At 36.6% G+C, this 13,393-nt stretch overlaps 1 protein-coding gene across 3 annotated transcripts in view; it reads right to left on the minus strand.

Annotated features, from left to right (window-relative positions):
- LOC139962616 (protein still life, isoforms C/SIF type 2-like) overlaps window positions 1–13,393 on the minus strand; it is a 104,806-nt gene that overhangs the window by 70,545 nt on the left and 20,868 nt on the right. The window lies entirely within an intron of this gene.

The following is a 13,393-nucleotide window of genomic DNA, read 5'->3' on the forward strand; positions in this document are numbered from 1 at the left end:
AGAGTACAGTACAATTCTTGTGTGGAGACAAGTAATTAAGAAGCTCTTCAAATGGTCAATACTCTTTCATATGTTAGAAGTGTATAGTTGGTAGACTAGTGAGAAAGGGGGGCCATGGTAGACTAGAATTTGGTGTTAGCTACTAGTATGGAAGATAGAGTGCAATTCTTGTGTGGAGACAAGTAATTCAGAAGCTCTTTAAATGTGGTCAATACTGTTTCATATGTTAGAAGTGTATAGTTGGTAGACTGGTGAGAAAGGGGGGCCATGGTAGACTAGAATTTGGTGTTAGCTACAGTAGGGCTGGTCTGTAAGCTACTTGTATGGAAGATAGAGTGTAATTCTGGTGGGGAGACAAGTACTTCAGAAGCTATTAAAATGTGGTGAATACTCTTTCATATGTTAGAAGTGTACGGTTGGTATGCTGATGAGAAAAGGACCATGGCATTAGTGGACATAAGTTGATCTGCAAACAGTGCAATGGTTGTCTCAGAATCACTTTAACAGTGGTCAATACACTTTCATGTTGAAAGTGCCATGTGTGGTTAGTGAAGCGTGGCCATGCTAGACCAGGATCTGTGATAGGGTTGAACTGATCTCCAGGGTTTGTAGATAAGAGTGCAGTGATTGTGTGGCAAAGAGCAAGTGAGAAGAACTTTAGTAGCACGTTCTGCAATACCCTATCATATCAAAAGTGTATGGTTGGTATAAACTTCAATGGTAGACTAACTGAGGGTAATGGTGGTAGAGGGGGATGGAGGTAGCCCAGAATTAGTTTTTAAGGAAACAATGTTATCAGTAAGCATAGTAGATATGTACAGTAGATAGACAGACAGATAGAGTACAATGGTTGTGTGGAGATATGTAAGGCAGAAGCACTTTCATGATAAATATTTACCCTTTCATGTAAAAATTACATGGCTTGGAGACAGAGATGAATGGTGCTAGTAAAAACAAACTTGTTCCATCTAGATTTGGTAGATAGAGTACAATGCAATGCTTGTACATGACAATATTGCCACATGTACATGTATGAACAGCAAACTTGATATTGTGCAACATATTTAAGCTAACACTAACACTGTGTCACTATTTTAAATTGTGTACCTCCATTTTTCTTTCTTCTGACCCTCACCCTACATCTGACTTTGATTTGAGTCGCTAGCCAAACCATACAGATATCGAGACAAGGACACTGATCAGCTCTAGACAGTAAAATATGATGACCGATGTGGTAATTGAGCATAAAAAGACCTTGGATAAACAGACAGGCATTGGTTATGTAGTATACATACTGTAGATTGGTTCTAAGTGTTCTAATTACATTGTACTGACAAAAGAGAATTGATCTTCTAGCTTAAGAGGGATAACATCACCCTCTCCCTTCCCCGACTTTCTCCCTTACCTGACTTTCTCTCCCCCCATCCCCCTCCTTCCCCTGTGGAATTTTGCTGACTAGATCTATAAACACGACACACAGTGCAGTTGTACAATGTACAGTACCTATATGGATGTATGTAATATTGTGAATCTCATATTCCGAGTATCTGTGTGATTTGTCACACCGGACGACCGACAAGTCACCTCGAAACTTCACACGTATGATATCCAACTTAGCTAATATCAGACATTGTAATTATGAAATTTAATAGAGCCCATTAACACATAATTTAACGATCACACTGAAGATAATTACACCACAATAAATAAACTACTCTCTTTATATTTAGACAGCTCTCTCTCTTCAAGGCAGTTAATTCTGAAATATTGTAGCAATAAGTTGGTTGTATAAAAACCATTCCATGTAAACATCCTCTTCCCCTTCTCAGGGACACTGTCTTCTGTGCAGAGCCTAGGCCTATTTGACCTAGCGTAACTTGCAACAAAAACACAGCTGTTTGAAATCAACTTAATACCTTAGTTGCTTTATTGTACAAACCTTTATCATTCACACATCGTGAGAAATATGACATTAGCTGGGTGTAAACTTACCCATAATAACCTACTGACAGAACTGAATGAGATACTTAAGTAGGCCTACAATATATGGCTGGAAATGAACATCTTTCTAAAATTATCCAAGACTAGGCTCAACAGAGTATTACATTATAGGCAAGCTTTTAAAATCATGGTAAATATATAACCTATTAGTTTACCTATATCCAGCATATTGTGGCTATATGGATGATTTTAACTACTGTGTTAATCTAAGGATGGACATCGCATGACTTGTATTTAAGTGATGTGCAAATAAAATAGCCCAACTTAAATTGTGCACATGAATGGTCTAAACCATAGGGGAGGGGGGTGGGCAATTTGTAGTCAACATACAATACATGGGCCACAAGCAGATTTCCTGCAGCATGCAAGATTTTCAAAACCCTATTACATATCAATTCCTTCGCGCCATTCCCTGTGCGGCACGCGAACTGAGTTCGACCGCCGCAGTTTTAGGCCTATGACTTTACCATATAGACCATTTTCCTACAGCCATAGCATGAAAAGTTCATACCGAAAAAAATTAGTTCAAACGGCACTAAACAGAGAAATGAGTTGTCTCTCAAGTTCTGTTATTTTCTTAACAATACAGTGCAAAATTCCACCAGACTTGGGTGATTTACGATGGAAGGTTAATAAATATCGAACTCAAAACCCTCATTGATAACACACAGTAAATACTGAAGAAAATCGCCATTTGATAGCCGTACTTTGTTTGCGTAACCATCCTCTTGAATATTCATTGAAAAATTTAGTTCAAACGGTTTTGGAAAGGATTTTTTCTTAACTTTAAATTGATGTTAAATTCATTTTCATTGGTCACTATCTTCAATCGGACCAAGTACAATCCAATCGAATGTCTTCTAAGAAAAATACAAGTTTCGCTTTCTTCGGTGGGCACGCCGTTACGTAATATGTGTATCCTGTACTCTGCAATAGGGTACAGCCACGCAATGCAGTGTTCACCTACATCGCCACAGCCGAAATTCGCTTTCAAAACGTTATATTTTATTGAACTTAATATTATTTCAAAGAAAATGACCGTGGAATATGCATCATAAAATGTTGAAGCAAGTAATTACCAATTAATTTATCTAATGCAATCCTAATTATAGAAACACCATTTAAGACCCCCCTGATGAATGGAATAGTCCAAACAACTTGTCCGCACAGAGCCACAGGATTTTCGGTCAAGGTGATGAGTCATACGTGTTGGTCAGTAAGAGGGCTATTTTGAAGGATGTTTAGTGTGCATTTTAGAAAGAAAGGAATTGATATGACTAAGCTCTCGGAATCTTTGTTTGCCTATGGCAAGGGAATATACATGTTATTGTATGTACACATAACAGCGCAAGCTTGTTAAAGGGCCTACTTGCGATAGGATACATTTCAATATGGGCAATGTGAATGAAGAGACTTTCAGATAACTTTTATTACCATAAAATATACTTCCAATAGCATCACTAGACACGTTCATGTATACTTTGTGGTCCACAGACTATATAAATTTTTCACTGGAGCATTAAAGATCAAACTCCTGCACCCCCCTCCCCCCCCCGAGCTAGACACTTTTTGTCCTGTGGTTGGTATATACACACTAAGTTTGTAGTACTGTAGCTACAGTGGCTGGTCATGGAGAGAAGACGGTGATAGATACATCACTTATTCAAACAGGTTTTCTAGGCTAGGTACCAGATTGAGAGTCCTATGGTTGTGATGAGACAGGTAAGTACATTAGTTTTTCAGCAAACTGTACAAACTTTCACATTTGATTCTAGTGTGCCAGGAGAGTCATCAAAACCAGTGGATCGAAGTGCTCATATTATTTAACATCTGGGAGTAATTTATCTGGCATGGCTTGAAGCCAAATGTTAGCCAAATTGTTACATCTAGGCACACACAGTTGAAGTATGCAATCAATTACTCCAAAGCTGCAACCGATCACCATTCAGTATACCTTCGAAGCACGTTTGGAGGACGAAGCTACAGTATACGTTACAATACTGTCTATCCTGTAAACCAATAAATAAATATCCATGCATTAATATCACTTCTTATCAAACCAGCAACATGTACAGTAAGTTTATAATTTATACATTAGTACTAGAGTTTGCAAACTGGGACATTTGATCTGATGATTCTAGGCAAGTTTATTCTCTCAAAGCACAAACCACAAGCCCAATCTAAAACGATAGAAATCAAGATGGATACAGCCTTTATATACACATACCTGCAAGGTCTCTATGAATGCATGATTAACTAACATAATTGCTAATAAGGGCTGACTCCAGGCTAACTCTAACAAGCGTGCAATTAACTATGTGCATCCTTGCATGCATGCCATCCCTTCCAAATCCTTGGTTTTACTTCCATCGTAGAGCCCAATATATGGTTAAAGTACATTTTCACACTTGGAAATGTCAATATACCAACCATAGTCTTCAATTTTGTATGCATACAAGTGTATAAGTGCTTTCTCAATATATACTACAGATGCTAAATGTAAGTCTGTAGTACTGTACCCTATGCAACAGCTCAGTAGAACAAAAAAATTTAAGGTATTGTTTTCGGAATTTCTGACACCATTTGAAGTTATTAGGCTAAGCCAGTAATTCATTTTAAACTGGTCATTCACATAAAGAGCCAATTTGACATGATCCACTATTAATTATTCAGGTGGTATCTAGGTAGACTTTTTATAGGTCATTTTTAATTATCCTCTTTCCTTAATCCTCTCTTTGTACCTCTGCAGTTTATCTCCTACCTCTCCTCTTTCCCTGTTGGTTTCTTTCTTCTCTCCATCCCTAATCCTCTTACATCGATCTCTTTGTGTTTACCATGCTCATTAACCTGTCTGTATTCTGTGCATGTTTTTGTCCCTTCTGTTACTGTTACTTGTCATTTAGCCACTGAAGAAGATCCTGCTAGGATCGAAACGTCAGGCAAACTAACTTTTACACATTCACTTACACAGGCTCTTTAGTGGATAAGCAGTTTGCTATCAGTATTATTTTATTTAGGTAATTTTAAAGGTAACTTTAATATAGGTAATAGATAACTTTAACCAAGTGCATAGTCTATAGGAAACTTTCATAGGTAATCTATAATTTTATCAAGGCCACTATTTGCTACAATGTTCATCTACAGTAGATCCCTGTAAGAAAAAAAAATTGTGTAATTTTTTTTCAGGTTGACAGGATATATGCAAACACTTAATTATATACTTAATTATAGCAATTTCTAAAAAACTGAAGACAAAGAGAGGTCATGTGCTGGACGCAATTCCAAAGACTTGAAGCTTTCTCTCAACAGTGAGTCTGCATCTGTTGTAAGATACCACACATTCCAGCAACCTTAAACCTGTCAGAACCTTGTCTGACAGTCGTGAGATACCAAGACCAAACTAAGTGACAAGCTCTCCAAAATCCGCATTGCAACAAGCGTGACAACAAACGTCGCCAGACCGATGGTGGGGGAATAATGTAATCGCCCGAGTAACGCAGATCGTACGAGTAATAGGGACATTAGATACAGCTTTAACGACTGTTGCGATCAATCTTTGTTGTCGTTGCAGAGATATAACAAGCTTGCAAAGTGAGCACTACTTAACGACCGTCTCCGTTTATAACGACGATGTGATTGATTGGCCGTAATTGCGGCAGAATTGGGTGGGATCAGTCATTTTAAATTGTTACTCTCTTCTTAGTAAAGATGATGTTTTAACACATATATCATACTAGAAGTGCAGTAGTAAGAGTTTTGTGTTGCCATGGAAATGGGAAGTTCTGATTGAGTTAAAAGCTAAATAGTATCGACGTATTGGGGACGTGGTCAAACTATAACAGAATCTGGTAAAATAATGAAACATGTAATATTTTATCTTTCATATTATACAACACTAGAGTCCAATCAATAACTGATCTTCACTGGTTAGGTTTTACAGGCTAATAGATTTATGTCTTGATCTTATAACAACTGATAACACATAATAAAAATTAAGCCCAAGGTCTGTGTGCAAATTAGGTTCATCTCCTCAGGTACAGTTAGAAATCAACAGACAGAATCATATTTTTACTGAGACAGAAGAATATTAAATTTCACTTCTAGGGATTAGGTCATGCATCTTGCATGCACTTCTTCCCCCACCCCATCTCCTGCTAGCTTCCCCTACCCCATCTCTCGCTAGCTTCCCCTCCCACCTCCCCGGGTCACTCTACACATATGCTGGACTGCTTGTTTTGTTAGATTTGTAATATAACTTTACAGTATTATTGTATTCCTGTCAGGGAGACTGGGTACTCTGTACATCTATCTCTCCCCTCCCCCCCCCCCTCCCCGGTTACTCTACACATATGCTGGACTGCTTGTCTTGTTAGATTTGTAATATATAGTTACAGTATTATTGTATTCCTGTCAGGGAGACTGGGTACTCTGTACATCTATCTCTCCCCTCCCCCCCCCTCCCCGGTTACTCTACACATATGCTGGACTGCTTGTTATGTTAGATTTGTAATATATAGTTACAGTATTATTGTATTCCTGTCAGGGAGACTGGGTACTCTGTACATCTATCTCTCCCCTCCGAGCCCTCCCCCCCTCCCCGGTTACTCTACACATATGCTGGACTGCTTGTTTTGCTTAATTTGTAATATATAGAGATACGGTACTACAGTATTGTATTCCTGTCGGGGACACTGGATACTCTGCACATCTATCCCTCCCCCCCCCCCCCCCCGGTTACTCTACACTTATGCTGGACTGCTTGTTTTATTAGATATGTAGAGATAAGGTACTATTGCATTCCTGTCGAGGAGACTGGGTACTCTGCACATATATCTCTCCCCCTCCCCCCCCCTCTCGGGTTACTCTACACATATGCTGGACTGCTTGTTTTGTTAGATTTGTACTATAGAGATACGGTACTATTGTATTCCTGTCGGGTAGTCTGGGTCATCTTGCACATCCCTCTTCCCCATTTCCCACCTTGTTGCTTATGTTTATAAATATGGTAGAATGCAATCCCCCCCCCTCCCCCCCCCCCCTAACAATTCATCATGTCATACATAGTTAGCTGGTTCTGCAATAACTATATACCATATCAGTGTGTTCCTGTGAAGGATGGAATTAAAGAGGGCAGTATTTCATTATAGATAAAAATGCCACAATGGAAAAAATTAATATACCAAGTGATTCAAAGAATAAGTAATTATTTGTACAAATATGTCTCGGATTATGAAACAGTACTGCATCATCGCTTACAACTATTCATTGACAAATGGTATGCAGTTGTTCAAACAACCAACACTTTATACGATTCAGAATAACTGTGCAGTTAATGTACATGTAACACCATATGTAAATATATCATTGTTAACATAGTCTTTATTATGTGACTTCTCAAGGACAAAATATCATACAAAATTGAATTTTTGAGCCTCAATGCTGTAAACAGCAACTCTGTAAAGACGAAAAGTAAATTGATTGATATTGATGGGAAATACTACTCTAAAAATGGAAATTGTATACACATTAATGTACATAGCTGCATGCAGTATTATGCACAGTTCTGTTACCCACTGAGTACATATTTCTGAATACATTCTGAGTACAAAAGAGATACCATTACCATACACTAAGGTTCAACAAGAGGTATAGGGTACTATCTACAATATTACAAGATAAACCTTTATGTAATTAGAGTATTAATTTAATAATGCACCGCATGCAGCCTCTTAAACAGATTTTTTATGTATTTTTTTAAGTATCCATTCGTCCTCATATTTTCTAACGATTAAATTTTATTAATAAAAATGTTAAAATTACTTGTGCCTGGCTCGCTTAATTTGCAAAGGAGATAGAGGGGGGGGGGGGGATGCAATGTTACTTGCAAAAATTGCCCTCTGAATTATTTCTGACATCAAACTTGGTTGTGAAATGGTTTTAATACAGAAAGGAGATCAGTCAAAACTGTGCAGTGGAAATATAAGGATATTTCTGAAATCTTTTCACTTATGATGAAAAGTCATTGACTTTGGTGAAACTAACAACTGTACACACTATTTTAAACTTCCATTTTTCAGATGCTGATGACAACAGTGACAGAATGCATTTCCATGAACAAAAGAATGCATTTCCATGAACAAAAGAATGTATTTCCATGAACAAAAGAATGCATTTCCATGAACCAAAGAATGCATTTCCATGAACAAAAGAATGTATTTCCATGAACAAAAGAATGCATTTCCATGAACCAAACAATGAACAAAAGAATGTATTTCCATGAACAAAAGAATGCATTTCCATGAAGCAAAGAATGCATTTCCATGAAGCAAAGAATGCATTTCCATGAACAAAAAAATGCATTTCCATGAAAAAGAATGCATTTCCATGAAAAAAGAATGCATTTCCATGAACCAAAGAATGCATTTCCATGAACAAAAGAATGCAAATTTCCTAACTTTGCATACAGTATTCCGTTCACAAACAAGAACTTCACTTCCTATGGATATTGCGGAGTGCAGATGTGGATTGATTGGTTGACCTAAAACAGTTTTGATTAATTTTTTTACGGATATATTCATGACTTATTTGTCAGATGGTATTCACTTTCCAGTTCACTTTCCAGTATAAGTTCATTTATTATTATTTCCAGTTCTTTGAATAACATTCACATAGAGGAACTTTTAATGTAGATGTGTAGCCTGGCCATGCCATAATTAAGCATACCAAAAAATTCTACATAAAAAAGAAACTTTTGGTGACAGACGATTTGAAATGTATGTTGAAGAGGAAAGTATAGTTGAAAACCCCATCCCGACATCTCTTCCCAAACTTGAGATGTGATTGAAATGAAAGTAACCCTTTTTGATAACTGGCTAAATCTTCACCTTCTCCAGGATGGTGGATCAAATAAGTGGGTCTGTGATGTCATCTGGGCAAATGCTCTTCAAAAACTTTACTTAGGCCATTATAATCTTGTTGTTGATTTATCCCTCGATTGATACAGTGTTTGCTTAGTTGTCAAAGTTCACTATACTTAGAATTTCCTTAAAATGTATCCTTTTGGTATAATTTATGTTCCCTTCCTCTGTGGATAAATGATTGACAAATTATAAAGAAACACAAGACATTTTCAGCTGAATTGCCCTGATGACATCATCCATTCTGCTGTTGCCAGTTGCATAATTTTGCAAAATGTAACAAACTTTGAAAAATTCACATCTCCAGGATGCAAAATGCTACAAGGATGTAGGTTTCGATGGAAAGATTAAGAAACTAGAATATACTTTTCCATTCCCCCCCTCTCCGCTCCCCTAAAACCATCCATATCGAGACACATTTTTAAAATTTTCATTCATGAATTCCTGACCCTTTTTTAGCTGTCTAGTCAGCATATATATTTACACGCTGCTAGACAGACAGAAAATAAGACATCTTACTTTCGATGTTGTTGTGGGCTACTTAAAGCTTGGTAATTGAGCCTATTCAGAAACTGTTTATGTGGATATAAACATGTACTTAAAGCAGCCTAGTTGGTTGCTCTCTATCAATTTTATTATTCTATTCCAAAAATTGCAACTATGGCAAAAATACTATAAATTTGCAGATTTATCCAAGGACTAAAATATTTACAGTTAGCAGTTAAGCACACAGCAGGAATCATACAGACACAAAATTCAAAGCTGCTATGTACACAAGACTTGAAGACCAACTTTTTACCCCCTGCATTCAACGATACTGAAATCCAATAACATCATAGTTAGTCTTGCATGTTATTTAGCATGAATAGGCATGTTTCATTATGGATATTGAAACAGAAATATAAAACAAATTGTAAGTTTTTTTAATTTGTGATTTTTTTACTCCATTAAGTGTCAGAGCAACAAAATACTGAGAATTGAATCACATTCATTATTTCACATCTCCATATTAAAATTTACTTCCCCCTTCCCCCCCCCAAAAGGCAGGGGGGAGGTTTCCTAGTTTGATTCAATTTGCAATCTTCTTTAAAATTAGTATTTTACAAGTTTTTTTTAAATGGTACAACAGATACAAATATAGTTGTTTGAAGTCAAAACTTGAATTTCATATGTTTTTTTTTAGTTTTCATCTTCTCATGTATTTATTAGATATAGTTTTGCAAGCAATTAAAGAGAGGCTCTTGAAAAATGTCAATCAAGTGGCAATTAGAGATAATTAAGCGAACAATGTCACTTTAGAAGGTGCATGAAAATGAAAGATCTAGTACTATATATGTACAACTCAGGGTCCCATTCACAATTTCTAACGCTAGAAAGAATTTGGAATTTATTCATAAGGTCTAGCGTCATGGAAAACAATGCTACATTTCCTTCTTAATTTTGTTCTTTTCCTTCCATTTTGAATCAGACAGGGGTTTTATTTTGGTAAGAGAGAGAGAAACAAGTACACCTATTCTGAGTGAAGAAGGGCATAGCTAATCCAATATATCAATGTTTCATGTTAATTCTTTAATATTATCTTATTTATATTTAGGAGGGGGTAGATTGGGGGGGAGGGGGAGAGGTAGGGAGAGATTTTGGTGTAAATCAGAAGGCAGGTTGCCATGCTGGGCAACATGCATAAACATTGCACATTCATTTGTGAAGCTAGGTTAAAGGTTAAAGATAAAAGTAACGGTTAAGGTACATGTAACCGCATCAGGCCATCTGTGCCTTCTGGCATTGAAATTTATCTTACATGCATGATTACAGAACAAGTGTATCATAAAACAAAGTGACTGGTAGAGAAGACTAAGTCTGTCTGTCTGTCTGTCAATATATATACACATATGTCACAAGATGATACACATTTCCAAACTCTGGCCTACATTAACGTAAAAAATTTCAAAATACTAAAGTACTAAACTAGATACTTTCGATTGTTGTTTACAACAAACGGGATACAGGTACATGACAACAGACTGAATTTGCATTCAATTGTCATATCTCTAAACCAGAGGAAATATTGAGGCGATCAAACTTCCTCTTTTACAATAATTACAGGTCATTGCGGGGAGAAAACAAATAGGAAAAGGGATGCGTACGGTGCAAACTCCCACACCGCAGAAAGTATATTAGCATTACGCCATATATGAAGAAAACTGAAAAATGGAAATAATTTGTTACACAATAGACAGGTGTTTCTTATGAGGTCATCAAGAGGATCTTGTATATTGAGAGAGAAAGAATGGGGAAAAGTCAAAACTGTGTTGCAATAATTATAAATATTGCTGTTTATTCCTTTGTTTACTGACAGTTCTCTAGATTAAAACTTACAAGTCAGCATGGAGGAGAGAAAGTAGGGGTGGGTGGAAATCCCACTTAACTGCCTCTTTCATCACATTTACAGGTCATGCGGGGAGAAAACAAATAGGAAATGGTATACGTAAGTTGTAAAATCCCACGCAGCAAAAATTATAATTAGCATTACGCCATACGAACAAAACTTCCAATGCAAATAATTTGAAACAAAATTACACAATACACAGGACGTGTGTATAATATGGCATCATCAAGGATCCAGGATATATTCAGGGGAATGTCAAAACTGTGTCCCAGTAATTAATAATTAAGTCTGTTTATTCATTCGTTTACTGACAGCTCGGCATCAAAGAGGAGAAGGGGATAGGGTGCAGGGGTGGGGGACCTTTCAAACTCTCTGACTGTCCCAGACCAATTTATGTAGAACTTTTCATAATTCATAACAAATATCTGACTATAACAGATTTAAATATTCAGGGCTCAATCGTTTCTATTTAATGATGCCACAATGCTTATCAGGGAGTAATTTATGCATAATTCAGAACCGAATATGTGACTCAGATAACAAATTCAATATTCATGGCCGAATCTTTTCAAGTTCATGATGCCACGATGCTTATAGACAGGGAGTAATTTATCCAGTTTACATAGCGGAAATTGAGGGAAAAAATGGGGGAAATTGCTGCGCAAATCTAAATACATGAACATATATAAGCAACACTGTAACTTTAGTGTTGAACAGCATTGGTCAATCTACATACAGTAGTGCATGGGATTGTACATGGCAATGTAGAAGTTACATCTGATAGTTTTAAGTGTACCACATACACAGTGGCACTTATGGAAAAGGAATATTGTCTAAAGTCAATGGAAATCGAAATAAAAGAAGAAGAAACACAGGAAAATATCATTCTCAATGATTTTGACTTTCCACTATCTACTTTCCACTGTGAGTGTGAGCTCAGTGGTTAACGCCGGTGCCTTTCAATCATAAGGTCCCCGGTTCAAGTCACTGCAAGATTAATGTATGTCGTCCATTTTTGACAATTCATAATCATGGACGTTAAATATTAATCTAAGGGACTGACTTTGGTCAGCTTGCGGCTTTGATAAGCCAATGATGGCTCTTCGCGAGTTCCTGCTTGCAGGAGGATCTAAAATACATACAAATACATACTATCACTTGATTAATTTGGAACTGCATACAGCCTACTTTGATAACAATGAGTCAATGACAATAACGGATGCACTCGCTATAAACAGCCAAACTAGGTCTCATGAATGAGTAATCACAACAGCCCCTTGATGGTATGGTGATGTGTATATATAGTGGCATTAATCATTAATGTAACAACATTGGAAAGTCATTACGCTCAGAGTCGTTTGTGAAATCGATGACTGTGTACAGTGACAAAAAAAACCATTGTTACTCTTAAAATACTGAAATTAATGAAGTATATTAAAGGTATTAGTTCCGTTAGAAATACTTGCTCCCAGTTAATTGCACTTATGAAACTTACAGTAAGGTTACATACATACATGTACACACGCACGCATACACACATGTACATGTATGTTAACATAAACACTGTGGGTATTAGCCAGTACTTACGTTATTACCACAATTCGTTAGCACAACCTTTAATGCTACAAAACACCAGCCAATGTTAATTTCATTTTCTATGGTTATGTTAATTATTAGCAATATCATGTGCACCTTGATGTTGTAACATAAACATCATACATTATTACTTTTACTTTCAAACAGTTAAAATGTTAATAAGAGGTGATGTGTGTGACTTTTTTACGAAGACCAGCCCTTTAGGATTAATTATGTTATCTAGACAATGTTATTTATAGCCATGTAATGTGTACGCATGAATTGTCACGTAAATGCCATGCACAATGATATTAAGTTTTCTTTTCCAGTGGTTATGCTGTATTCCAGGCAATATTAACTTATATCTGTTTAGTAGTTACGGCAACTAAGCAGGTTAATTACAGTCCAGAAACACAGGAATGATTATAGAGTAGTTTTATTTTCTAGTGAATGCATAGTTACAACTTTCAGGTTACGTACAGATCCATGCAGAATGATTCTTCTACATGTACAA

The sequence above is a fragment of the Apostichopus japonicus genome, chromosome 21 (assembly GCF_037975245.1).
Source record: "Apostichopus japonicus isolate 1M-3 chromosome 21, ASM3797524v1, whole genome shotgun sequence".
Taxonomy (NCBI): domain Eukaryota; kingdom Metazoa; phylum Echinodermata; class Holothuroidea; order Aspidochirotida; family Stichopodidae; genus Apostichopus; species Apostichopus japonicus.